This window comes from Canis aureus, chromosome 16, assembly GCF_053574225.1.
Source record: "Canis aureus isolate CA01 chromosome 16, VMU_Caureus_v.1.0, whole genome shotgun sequence".
In the NCBI taxonomy this organism is placed as follows: Eukaryota; Metazoa; Chordata; class Mammalia; order Carnivora; family Canidae; genus Canis; species Canis aureus.
This window is the reverse complement of record NC_135626.1, coordinates 8,842,538-8,856,336: the sequence shown is the minus strand read 5'-3', so window position 1 is coordinate 8,856,336 and position 13,799 is coordinate 8,842,538. Positions and strand designations below refer to the sequence as shown.

The 13,799-nt window shown below is 41.7% G+C and overlaps 1 protein-coding gene and 1 non-coding gene across 7 annotated transcripts in view; one reads left to right on the top strand and one right to left on the bottom strand.

The window, feature by feature from the left end:
- The window catches only part of MED27 (mediator complex subunit 27), a 200,003-nt gene that overhangs the window by 108,613 nt on the left and 77,591 nt on the right, over positions 1-13,799 (top strand). The gene's annotated exons all lie outside the window — the stretch shown is intronic.
- On the bottom strand, positions 7,705-7,830 carry LOC144287307 (small nucleolar RNA SNORA63). The gene has a single exon (XR_013355141.1). It is a non-coding gene; the product is annotated as a small nucleolar RNA SNORA63 (small nucleolar RNA).

Genomic DNA, 13,799 nt, shown 5'->3' with positions numbered 1-13,799 from the left:
GAGTCTCCTCGACATGGAGACTCCCTGGAGATAAATCCAAGCTCTGCATCTTGGCTGACTCTGCCCCTGTGCCGGCAGGAAGCCACCAGCAGCACCGACCTAGGAACCATAAAGGACAGAGAAGGGCCGAGATCAACGGATCCAACATGGCTACCTCACCTCATGGTTATTGAGCTGATTTCTTGGAAAGTCTTTAGTGGTTTTCAACTTGAAAAGGACAAATCTGAAATAAATAAATTGATCCATTAACCTGTTACAGGAAGGTTCCCACTCTGCTTAGTTCCCCCAAATCATTTCAGATAGGGTTGACCAAGCCACGCTGTAATAGATTTTCAGGGTAATATGTGGACCATAAAATGACTGTTAACCAACTCGCTTTGTTTATGAAAGGCAGGCACTTAATGCTACTGGCCCGGTGCTGGAAGCACATTCCACTGTGGTATGTTTCAACACTGCTAAGTCATTGATCAGATGAAAATGACCAGTTAGCAAGTAAGTGTTTCCTGGGCTGTAGGCTTTATGAATAATGTGTTCTTCAGTTAAAAACAGCACTTTAAGCAATTGTTTAAACCTAACCATTTGGGAATGAGGGAGACAGCTTCATGAATAATTTATTTTCAAAAGAAAAGATTAAGGGATCTCAACTTTTTCACCTTCCAAAACCTTTTTACTGAAGTTGAAAATACCTGCAAATGATAGAGATCCAGATAAACAACTCATCATATACATGATGTAAGTTTATATACTTTCACTTTTTAAAAAAACCTTCATTGGGAAAGGTGCATGCATGTAAATACAGTGAGTTTAAAAGAAGTGAGTATAGAATTGCTGGAAGGGTTGCAGGATTTCAGATGTAACATTGAACATGCATTAGCATAGTGCCATGGGAAAGCTTGAAATATGGTTAATATGTCCTTGTATAGGAAAGGACTCCATCAAAGCAGACCAGTTTGATCCCTTGTGCTTAAATATTCTGCTTTCCACTTTCTAAAACAGACCACCGTCTTATAAGAATTGTACGTCCTTGGTTCAAGGTTTAAATAAGAGAGTTTGGGGTGGGAATTAGGTACCAATAACATGATGGCAACCCCCCCCCCCCCACCACCACCACAATCCCTTCGTCTTGCTCTTTCTTATGTCATTACAAACTCCCATGGTTTTGTATTTGTGGGCCTGATATGTGACCACAGTGATTTGCCCCTGTAGATGAAGTTTTCATTGACCATACTGACCTTGAAGACATTAATCAAGGTGCAGATGAGCCTAGAGGCCGCTTCACACCACTCCCTCTGCTACCATCAGCACCATCACAGCCACCACTGGCACCACTGACAGCTGTGATTTGTTGAATGATTAGTTGGCCTCAGGCCTATTTGAAGTATTTGATACCTTATTGAATCCTCACAACCTCCTGAGCTAGGTGCACCTGTAATGATTGTTTGCCTAAGTTCACCAGAGCCCAAGGTTTGCAGCCATTTGGCACCTCTGCTGCCCACTCCACAACCTCACAGTCAGACCACAAGAGCTCACACCAGACAGGCAGTTGGCACCTCACATGGTCCCTGCTCGTGTTTGACCCTGTCACGGAATGGAACATAGTCCAGAGCCAAGAAATATGAGAGTAGGCCTAACTGGCGTTGCTGTGAAAGACCCTCTTGCAGAGCAGGTCTTTTCTTCAGGTTGTCAGGGTAACGCATTTGGAAAATAGACAGCACACATAGTAACAACAGCAAGGAGCCAATGCTTATGTAACAGGAAAAGAAACAGAAAAAAGAAAACTATAAATATAAAGCACAAGCCTTCAATTGGTACTCCTAACATTAATGAAAAGTTAAATTGTTTTCTTGTTAGGAATAAGTAGATCTTTGTTTTTAAAAGATATTCATAAAAACAGATAACATTAAGTTTAGGCATCCAAAGAGGTAGGCTGTAAGGTACCAGGAAATCTTTGCTAATGAGAAAGCGCTTCCTCCAGTAGCGGTGAGCAAATGAGGGCAGCTTGTATGGGGAGTTGAGTCTTGCACCTTACAGCTATTGGTATTAGAAATACTTTTGCCATGACAGGGGACTCTTGATTGTTGCCGTTTTTTTCCCCCCTGCTTGCTACTTCTGGAGGTTTTTAAAAAGCTCATGTTTAAGATGGTGGGCCTCCAGTTTGGATCCAGTCACACTTGAAAAATATCCCTTGAAATTATCTAAACTTAATTTCTGACCATTTTGTTTTAGAAATGCTAACCTCAGGGGGTCTTTGTTCTCTACACTAAAACTTAATCTATTTGGAAAAATTCCATTTACCCTCTGTAGAAATTGACTGGACATGGCTTCTGTGAATGATACGGTTGCTATTATCCCTGAACACCGTAAAAATGAACTTTGAAACAGTTGGGTAGGACCCAAACAGAAAGTGATGTACGGCTTGAAAATGGTTTAGTTGAACATTATGCTCCAATATTTTACTGGCCATTGTAGCACAGGTTTTAGAAATATATGTTCGGTTTTTTAAAGTTTTATTTTTGGATTGGAAACTTTCTCACAAACCAAAATAGATGAATCAAGTGTGCTTGAATCAATGCTGAAATGTCATCACATCTGCGGAATGAAAATCATTAGCCAGTTACTTGAAATCCACATGAGATGAAACTGTCTTCCTGTGTATATCGTCCAGCTTTTCCTCTTCTCTGAAGGAAGGAAGGCTGAGAAGCTTTACAAAGGCTGGATCATTATTTTATTCTAAAAGTTTTTCAGAAAATACCAAAGCAGCTATTAATTGAGCATGGGGTAGCTCCTGGCATAGGCTGATTTGAGTACATCCAAGCGTACATTTAAATACAAACTCATTATTTCTCCTAAATCTGTGCTTGAAAATAGATCAAGAAGATTTCCTAAAACCTTGTGGCATAATTTCAATTACACTTAAACTGTGACTAGAATTTACTATTGGAAAAGCTAGCGTAGATATGAATATTGTAAAAAAAAAAAAAAACAATGGGAACATACACTGAAAACTTTTTATACATGTGGCTAAAAGAGGCTCTTAAATCTGTTTTTTGGAAAGGTTTATTGGTTCATAATCTTTATTAGTAGCCACATTTGAAAGGTCTGTATCTAGGACAGATTCAGAAGGTTTGAGTTCTCATTCCAGCCTTGCCTACAGCCAGCCAGAAGGCTTTAAACAAGTTCCCAGCCCTTGGGTGCCTCGTTTCACTCTCCACAGAATAAAGAATTTGGACTGTATGCCTGTATGCCTCTCAGTTGCTGCCCAGCTCCAGAATTGTGATTCCTTTGGGGGCTATTATTATAATAATCAAATCTGTCAATTTGTGGAATATATTTCCAAGCATAAATTGATTCTCTAAAGTCCCTTCATCCTCATGGAGTGGTGCTAGACGTCATCTGCAGAGAGCCTTAGGGAAGTACTGTCCCTGTGGCCATGAACGGACCCTGCTGATTTGGGTGTGAAAGGGAGGCAGAAAGCTGAATTCCCCCAGACTCCTTAGCTAGTTATTGAAGGCAAAAGTTCAGCCACACACCCTGCTGCCTTCATTACGCCTTGGAATGCAGAGGCCAGTGGTCGATCATTATTTACAGTGGATATCTAGGAAAAGTGCTATTTCCCAGAGCTGTCAGCAGGCCCTTGGAACCTTCATGAAAATGATGAAAAGTTTTGGAGTCATGCTAATCAAGCTTAAATGCTTTACATTGTTTAACAACAAATAATATGCTATTGTTTTGAACTCAACAAAGAAAGAAACCTTTGAATTAAAGCTGAAAAATGTCAGAGAGCATTTCAGTCAGGGAAGAAATACTTTTCAGTGGTTGTGATGTGCATTACTGAGAGCCACCTTCCAGACAGCTTGCCTTTCTTTATTCTGAAAGGAGTCACCATTGTGTTGATTTCTTGCTAGTTGTGGCATATGTGAGGCCATTGTAATGGACATGTGATGGGTTTAAATGTCAAGAGTTGTGCCCAGTGGGCAAAACCCCTCACTTATACCAGAGGGTTAAGGATGCTGCAAGGCAGGAGTTTAACCTCCTTGTTTTCATTCTCGTTTAGATCCAAACAGACCTCTCTAATGGCACATTTCTTTCATTCTTCTCAACTGTGGCAGGAATAACTCCACTCCTAATTAGGCAAGTGTCAAGTTTTAACCCCAGATACCTCTACAGGCGGTCATTTCCTTGCCTCTCCTGGTAGTGTCTGTACTCTGCTATCAATCCTTCCACTTGGAGACTTTTGCCTAATATTTAACCTCAGTGTTCCCTGCAGGAACTCTCTCTTATTATTCTCATTGACCAAGAATAATTGATCTATCTGTACTAGCAACTTTCATTTGCATTTTTAGGAGTAACTGATTCATCTCTCTCATCTCTGCTAAACACAAACCCTCTCCCCTTGTTACATCTGTATACTCTTTGTTTCCAAAAAAGGATTACTGGTGTGTTCATCTTCCATGCATGCTCTCTGATTTGTCATCCTTTTATTATTACTCACATTGGTACTGCACTTGTTTTTACCCAAATGGAATGATTTTGTGTCCTTTTTCACATAATCCTCCATACTAACACAATTCTAAGCAGTTGATTTTAACACCGTTGTGTTGTTGACTCATTCACAGGGTGATTCACTGTAGTCCTCCTTGTCGAGGACAACTGTGGGATCTGAGTAAGAGAAAGTGACATTGTTTTATCATTATGAGCTGTGTCCCTAACTCTTAAATAATATGTTCTGCCCACTGAAATATTGTGTTTGTGTGCCCTTTTACAAGCATACACACATACACACGTGCGCACCTACCCACCCACCCCTTCACAGATCAGAGCTCAAGTTACACCTTTATGGGTGCATATGGTGATATTTGAAGGATTAAATGGAGTGATTGATACGACACAACTGAGTCTGTCTGAGTCTGTTCTAGTGGCAGATCTGTTTACAAGAGTGGGTGTCTGAAATATAAGAACTTAAGGACCTGGATGCTTACACTCCTGCTTGTACTCCTTGTATTTCTAAAGCTGTTAACATTTAAATAAATAATTGTTTTTATCTATTTTATTCTGAGATCCTCAAGTGAAAGGCATATTCGAAACGTGCCCTTTAATTACACATGTTCTCTGAACATCCTACTCGACCACGTTAGAGCAGCCTACTCAGCCACAGTCAACATTCATTTGTGATCTGTAGTGGGCAGAATCCTTCCTGTAAATTTCCTTGATTACAAAATTATTGTTTCCTGGGGCTCTCGTTAAGATACTCCTCTCTAGTCCTAAGAGTTAGTTGCAGTGGTCTTTTCTGGTCATAGGTTTCTTCAGAAATTGCTAATAAATGCCCCCCCCCCCCCCGACAGTGACAAAGGCAATGTGTTTTATGCAGAACCGTTCTTGGAATAGCCTGCTATTAAAATGCCGATGGGGGTGAGGGTGCCTGGGTGACTCGGTTGAACATCTGGCTGTTGGTTTCAATTCATGTCATGATCTCAGATCTCAGGATCATGGGATTGAGCTCCACATCGGGCTCCACACTGGGCATGGAGCCTGCTTGGGATACTCTCTCTCCCTCTCCCTTGGCCCGCCCCCCCCCCCCACTCATACTTGTTCTCTCTCTCTCTCAAAAAAAAAAAAAAGAACAAAAAATATTAAATGCTGATGGGTTTTACTAAAATCTGTCAGGTACAGTAGATTCCAGTTATTCACAAAGGTTAAGGAATATGGTGTTCTGATCGATTTTTCTAGAATAATTACCATATGTACCATTCAAAGATGGAGAGTCTTTAGAACTGTGTAATTGTTTCTTTGTGCACATAGTACACTCTGAGGAAATGTATATTGAATTGAGTAGAGCTAGAAGGACCATCAGAGACCTTCCTCTTCCAAAGAAGAGAAAACTAAAGCCAGACAGGCTGGAAGAGCTGCCTGCTGTGGTCCACAAGTGAGTAGTAGAGCCAGGGAAGAGCCCTGGTCTTTTCACACCCCCTGCCCTACATACCATGGGTTAAGGACAAGTGATGGGGGATACAATGGCCAAAGGACCCCGTTTCTTGGATTCTGGGTGAGAGTTTGATATACTCCCTTACTGTCGTCATTATAAAACCTAGCATTACTGCCTGTGTGAAAGAGGTACTAGGAGATGTGCTAATTATTCGCATGCATCATCTCCTGTAGTCAGCACAACCACCCCCTGAAAGGTTCTCTTATTATCCTTGAAAGATGAGGGTTGAAGCCCAGTAATTTGCCTCACTTAGTGGAGCCAGGCCTTGAACCCATCCACTGGGGCTCCAGATCTCATGATCTGAACTACAACTACTGCCTTCCTAGTTTATTCATTGTTCCCTTTCAACAGGAAAAGAAAATATTTTCTATCCAAAAAGTGTTTTGAGGGAAATATCTTATTTTTGGTAGTGATGTACAGATCTAAATATACCCAAAATATTTTCTATATTCAAAAGCATGTGAAATGCTTAATAGTCCAGATGGGCAAATATGGAGGCCAGAAGGGCTTCGCTGTGTGAGGTCGCCCTGCTGAAAGTCGACTGCTGTGGGGTGTGCTTGGCATGTGGGGGCTGCATCTCCTCAGGATGGATTCATGTCCATTTTCACCAACTATAAAGATCAGGCCCAGGTTCCAAGGAGAAGACAGAAGTGACGATAAAATCCAACATTGTACCTGAGCCTTTGGGACTGGAACTTCCAAGGTGCTAGCTCTCACATCCATTGGAACTACGATGCCACTCATGACTCCCTGGCACAGATGCAGCCACAGGACCAAGCAGACTGAGTCCCCATGGGATCCAGTCTCTTGCCTATCTCCCAAGACTTACCGAAAACCACTTCATTTGACTCCCGTCCATTAATATTTGAGATTGGTGCAGAGAATTCAATACATATTCTAAATGTTTTTTAAAAATCAGCTTTATTGAAGTGCAGCTGGGTGATACAGTCTGTTAAGCATCAGACTTGGTTTTCGCTCAGGTCTAATCTCAGGGTCATGAGACCAAGCGCCACTCAGCTCAGAGTCTGTTTGGGTTTCTCTCTCCCTCGCCCTCTACCCCCCCATCCCCCATACCTCCCATGCTCATGCTTGCACGCTCTCTAAAAATAAATAAATAAAAATCTTTAAAAATCAACTTTATTGAGGTATAATTTACATTGTGCCAAATAATATTTCATTGTACGTATACACTACAACGTGGATTGATTTGGAATGTTAATCCAAGGATGCTTTTCTGGAATACATTTGGTCATGGTATGTTATCTTTTCTATGTATTTCTTAATATTTTGTTAAGGACTTTTGTGTCTTTGTTTATGAGGAATGTATTATTTGTAGTGGCTTTGTCTTGTTTCAGGATCAGAGAGGATACTGGCCCCTTTAAATGAATTGAGAAATGTTTCTCCTTTTGTGAAAGTCTCTAAGATTCATGTTATTGCTTCCCTAAATTTTTTTATAGAATTAACCAGTGAATCCATGTGGGCCTGGAACTTTCTTTATTGAGAAAGTTTTTGATAACAAATTCAATCTTTAAGAAGTAGATATAGGGACTCCTTAGGTTTTTACTTCTTAATCAGTTGTCTGATTTATATCTCAGGGATTGTTGTGTCATCAGAGCCATTGATTGCATTGGCTTGATGTTGTTCATAATATCCCCTTGCTATCTTTCTAATGTCTCTGGAATCTGAGTGGTATCTCCTCTTTTAATTTTACTTTTACTGACATGTATGAGACCAAGCGTCCCTGGCTGCTACAGGGGTATAGCAGACAGGTATAGTTAAGAAACAGCTTTATTTTGAGCAGGGGGAACGACAACACAGCACTTGTATCTCCTCTTTTAATCCTAATATTGGTAAATTGTGACTTTTCTCCCTCTATTTCTTTTTTTCTTTTCTCTTTTTTTTCCTTGATCAGTCTAGCTAGGGATTTCTCAGTTTTACTAATTTTCTTTCAACTACCTGCTTTTGATCTCAATGATTTTTCTCTACTTTTTGTCTTCTATTTCATTTATTTACATGTATTATTGCCTTTCTTCTCCTTACTTTGGATTTAATTTGCTTTTCTTTTTCTAACTTCTTAAAATGGAAGTGTAGATCTTTGATCTTTTATTCATTTTTCCTTTTTTGTGTAAGCTTTCCTCCAAGCATGGATTTGGCAGCATTCTACACATTTTCATATATTTTTATTATCATTCAGCTCAAGATATTTTCTAATTTTCTTTGTGATTCATTCTTTGTTTCATGAGTTGTTAGGAAATATGTTGTTCAATTTCTAAATATGTGGGAGACTTTCCTGATATATTTTTGTTACTGATTTTTAACTTCAGCTGTGGTCAGGGAACAGCGCATTCTGCATGATTTTTTAGGCTTGTTTTAAGACCCACTTTGTGGTCTACCTGAGTGAATGTGCTCTTTGCCCTTGAAAAGTGTGTATATTCTACTGTTTGAGGTTGTAGAATATATATGTCGTTCAGGTCAAGTTAGTTGAGAGCATTGTTCAAATCTTCTGTTACTGACTGTCTATCTGCTTGTTATGGTAGTACTAAGAAAGGCCTATCGTTGACTCTTTTAAGGGGCACACCCATGTAGGATTTGTTGTATCTTCTGGAAGAAATCCTTCTGAACTTTTATTTATTTTTAAAATCACTCTTGTGACCTTCCTTGTTTATAAATGATGGGCCTTCTTCCACTGAAGTTTTCCCCTTTCCCTGGCAGAGGAAAGTTTCCTTGAGATAGGGTGCCATGGCGACTGAGCTCGTAGGTAGAGCTTAGAGCAACAGAGGTGGTGTGGGTGAGTAGGAGGTCAAACAGATGGGCTTTGTTTCTCCTCTGTTTTGCAATGTGTAAGAGTTTGTACAGGATTTGAAAAGACAGCCACAAGATTTCTCAGTTTAGAGAAGTTAAGGAAGTGTCATTTGTAGTTTGGTAAAGCCACTGTACACCTATAGAGGGCGCTCTCTGAGAGTTTGTTCAGGGCCTGCAAGCATCACTTACCTATCTCAGGTAGAATCCAAGCTTTGGCTCCACTGGGAGAAAGGTGTCATGGCACAATATTTTACTCCTTTTGGAGAGGACAGAAGGAATTTGGGGACCAGTGGCCATACATGCTGCTGCCTATGTAAAAGCCATTATATTTTCTATTACAGAGACCCTCTTCCCCCATGCTCAAATTGCACATTCTCAGAAACACGTTCTCATGTAGTCAGCTCCCATGGTGATTGATCATCCTCAGCCCTTGCTTCATGGGATTGCTGACCTAAACACCCTGGCACCTCCTAGGATGCTTATCCGTTTCTCTGTCTTCAATATCTCCAGGTGTATGCATGAAGATCTTTTCTGTGTGTTGTGAAGCTATGAAAGTGAAGATTTATTTAGAATGGAAAAGAACACAATTTACAAAGATAAGCAAAATCTTTTGAACCAAGTTGGTTAATTATCTGCCTTTCTTTGAAGGGGGTTTCTCAACTCCTATCATTTACAGGCTACCTTTAAGATTTTTGCCATAACCTTGGTCATAACATTTTTCGTTCAGTAAACTCATTTTTAAGACTTAGCCTCATTCTTGGGACACCTGGGAGGCTTAGTGGCTAAGCATCTACCTTTGGCTCAGGTTATGATCCCAGGATCCGGGGATCGAGTCCCTCATTGGGCTCCCCATGGAGCTGCTTCTCCCTCTGCCTATGTCTCTGTGTCTCTCATGAATAAAAAAAAAATCTTTAAGAAAAAAAAAAAATAACTTAGCCTCATTCTGAAAATGGAATCACAGGTTTTATTCGTTAGTTATATATTTTTCTGTATACATATATTTTAAGATTGAAAATGAATGTCCATCTATGCCACCTAACATCACCTGATGTACCACTTTGTGAATATACATGTCACATTGTAGAAACTGTTAATCTGGGAGAAAAGCAAACTGGTATTTCTGGTGGTCCAAGAAGGAATGCTCTGTGCTTGCAGTTCAGAGGCACTGATCCCTTTACAAAGAAAGAGGGAATGAAGGGAAGAGTAGAAGATGAGACCGGTATTGCTGTTTCTCAGGGGGGTAATCCTTCCATTGTGATTCCTTTATTCTCTCTGCCATACATTTCAAAACTACCCATAGCCACAGTTAAAATACTCCAGGAAATATTTGTTAAATGAATGATGTTGAATTAAGTAGTAAGGAGAGGGCCCCTGGGTGGCTCAGTTGGTTAAGCTTCTGCCTTCAGCTCAGGTCATGATCCCAGGGTCCTGGGATGGAGCCTCCCTGCTTAGCAGGGAGCCCGCTACTACTTCTGCCTCTCCCTCTGCCACTCCCCTTGCTCATGCTCTCTCACTCTTGCTCTTTCTCAAATAAATATTAAAAGTTTTTTAAAAAGAAAAAGTAATAAGCGGAGGCTCTGTAAAGTTTTGTTACCACCTTAGACTTTTCCAATCAGTATTACCCTCAATTAATTTGAAATTTTTAATTATTATTATTCATGAGAGACACACAGAGAGAGGCAGAGACATAGGCAGAGGGAGAAGCAGGCTCCCTGTGAGGAGCCCAGTGTGGGACTCGATCCTGGATCCTGGGATCTTTCCCTGAGCCAAAGGCAGACACTCAATCACTAAGCCACCAAGGTGTCCCTAATTTGAATATTTTTCAATTGGCTGTATTTCTTCTTCTAGTGGGGAAACTACAGGACTGGTTTTAATGTACATTTTACTTGAGAAGAGTCTTCTCATGTCCTGGGAGGACACTCCAACAAGGGGGCTATTTCCAGTTTGAGGAGACTTTACAGAAGACTATTAGCAAAGGTGCCAGGTGAGTGTAGGGAAACCACGGGGAGTAATGCAGTCCCCAGGCTAGTCCTTCTCCCAAGGATGTGGTTTCAGGAAGCCAGAGTTAGAGTTGTGATGAGAGATCCCGTTCCTGGTGACTGTGCCAGCAGAGTACATACCTTCACTGCCCTCACCTTCAACCTTCCACATCGCCTGTCCATGCCGCTCTTCCACCAAACCCATCCAGAAGCCAGAGAGAAAGGAGCCTGTTGTTGAGGTCCACATGGCTCTGCCAGTCGGGTCAGGGAACACTGTGGAGGAGAGGGTTGGTCTGGAAGGGAACAGGTCTCTTTGGTCTTACTCCCACCCCATGCTCTTTATTTAAGGTGGTAGAGCAAGGGGCTGGAGAAACAGTAAACATGAAACATAGCAACTACCACCCCCCTGCAGCAAGAAACAAAATTAAAGTGGGTAGTCATAGCCAACTTGTGCCACCACCCAGTCCTAGTCCTCATTACCCACTGGTGCTCATACCTGTGCTAGAAGGATGATGAACCAGACCTTCATTGTGGTAGGTTGGGGTCCTTGGTATTTGTCTGTACTGAGTTGTCACAGCCACCCTCTGCACGTCCAGCTAGTGTCCCCCATTGACCAGACCCAACTGGAAGCCAGAGGTTAGAAGGCTTGTTGATGTAGCCTATGTGTAAGTCAGCCTCCAGAAGCACAGCACATAGGGAGGAGGGTGGAAAGGTGGTGTGGAGGGGCAGAAGAGGTACCCAGTCTCCGTCCCATTCTTGAAGCCAGATCTAGGTGTTCCATCTCACTTCCATCCAAAGCCCTGTTCCTGGATCAGCAACAGTTTTCCTTCCTTCCTGTTTGCTTTCCTTTGAAAATAAGGAAAAGAACTCTCCTTACTAGCTACAGTGCTGTCGTGTGTTTAAAAGTTATCAGGACACTAGAAAGAACATTCCCTTTAATGCTTATTCTTCAAGCAGTTTTCAGTCTGTGGTTGACTTGCTGGGGCTTTATTCCTCTGGACTCAAGCAAAAGTTTCTTGAGAAAAAGGCAGTGTTTGTACATATACAAGGAACAGCTGATATTGCTCACTGCTTATTTTCTGCCAAGTGCTGTATATGCTCTATTCTCATTTAATTCCCATGTGACTGGAGGGAGAAGGTGGCACTTTTACCTTTATATTACAAAGGAGGAAACCGAAGCATAGAAAGGCTAAAGTAACTTGTTTGAGATGAGGGCAGAGTGAGGTAGAGAGCAGAGCATTGGGGTCCGTGGGATTCCTAAGCCCCAGCTTCAGGCTCTGCTCTGCTGCCAGGAGTCTCCATGCAGGCAGGTAGCCATGGAGAGCTCGCTGTGTGCCAGTGTGCCAGGGGCTGGCGGAAGGAACAAGATGAACTGGGCCTCCCCTTCATGGAGCTTTCCATCTGGTGGGAAAGGTAAACCTTAAACAGTCAGTTCCGGATGTGTGGGAGAGACTGTGGAATGTACTACAAAGGCCACCATGAGTGATGGGACAGGGCCATTATTCTGCTGAAGGTTTGGGCCAGCAGAGAACCAGAGGGGGGTCAGATTAGGGGTAAGAAGCCAGGCAATGAGTGCTGCAGGCAGCCATGTGTGGGAAACCCCTGAGTGCCCATCGAGAGATCCTTCCTGGGAAGATCTGTATCCAGTTCCTTGCCATTTGTCGTCATCAAATCTGCCTTCTAACCCAGGGGAAGAGAAAGAAACAACAACCTATGTCTACAAACTGGTGGGTGGTATTTTCTGGTTTAGAATTTTTTACTTTTACTTTTTATAAAAGGAGCAATTACAAAACACAGTTCTGCAGACTCTTCACTTTTTTATTTAGCCTCAATCCAGTCTGCTTAACCCAGTCCAGTCCATGAAATGCTTATGAAATGTGTATTAAGTACAAAATCATTGCAGGGACTGGAGACGAGTGGGCCTTGGACTCTCTCCTCAAGGAGTGATGGCCTGATGAGTGAAAATAAAACTTGTGTTGTACAAACATATTTGTCCCAAGAGGGGAGAAAAAAAGAAAAAAAAAGTTTTGTATTTTCCTGAAATGTGTTGGCTGTTTCTGGCCATTTCTGCATTTGCTTAATGTATTATTATGATTGGAACAAGTTATGTGTTCAGCAATTGTTTGCGTTGTCTTTGCCATCTCTCTTCATGAAATCTACCACGTATGTTCTCAGAGACATTAGAAATCAGATAGGAACAGAATCTTGTTCCACATGTGTGCAGCGAATTCTGAATTAGTGGGACACGGTCACTGAGGACATTGCCAAGAGGTGCCAAACCTGAACGGGTCAGTCTGCACTAAGTAAACCAGGCCTCAACTGGGGCTGGGAAGGAAAGCTGTGGGAATTTGGGAAGGAGTATAGCTTTCCAGCATGCACTGTCTATCCTGACCAGCTCCTTGGTTGAAAGTCAGAAGCCCAGGGGTGCTTTCTCACGGTGTGAGCTGTTCACACATGCATCACTGCCCGTCTGAGCTCCAAGTGTCATTTCACTAGATCTGACCAGAGATGACTGATAGAGTAACTATTGCTAATTGGTGTTGCTGGAAAGCTCAATATGGGTTTTTTCTTGTTTGGGTTCTCCCCCGCCCCCGTCTCTCTAACATGTAAGGGCTTGTAGAGGAGGTAAACGTTGAGTGAAATTATAATTCTTTCCAGGTTTAATACATTGTTTTAATGTTTTAGGAGAAACTGAGGCCCACAGCTATCTGAATAAATGTTTAGCTATTAATATAAGATAAAATGCACAACAAGTATTTCGTCCCTTCCTGCTAGCTGACAATTTTGCACATTATTGAGAGTTGCAAAATGAAAAACCCAATAGGAGAATAGAAGGAAATTTAATTTAGTTGTCCTGTTTTTCTGGAGATAAGCCTGTGGCCTTGAAGAAAAATGGCTTATAAGCAAGTGAAGTGCAAGCCCTATGAGGATAGAGTCCCTGAGTATTGCATCCCTGGCTCACATAGGCACTGAATGAATATTTACTGAATGGGAAGAAAGGAACTCATAGATTTTGTTTCATTACTATGCTACTG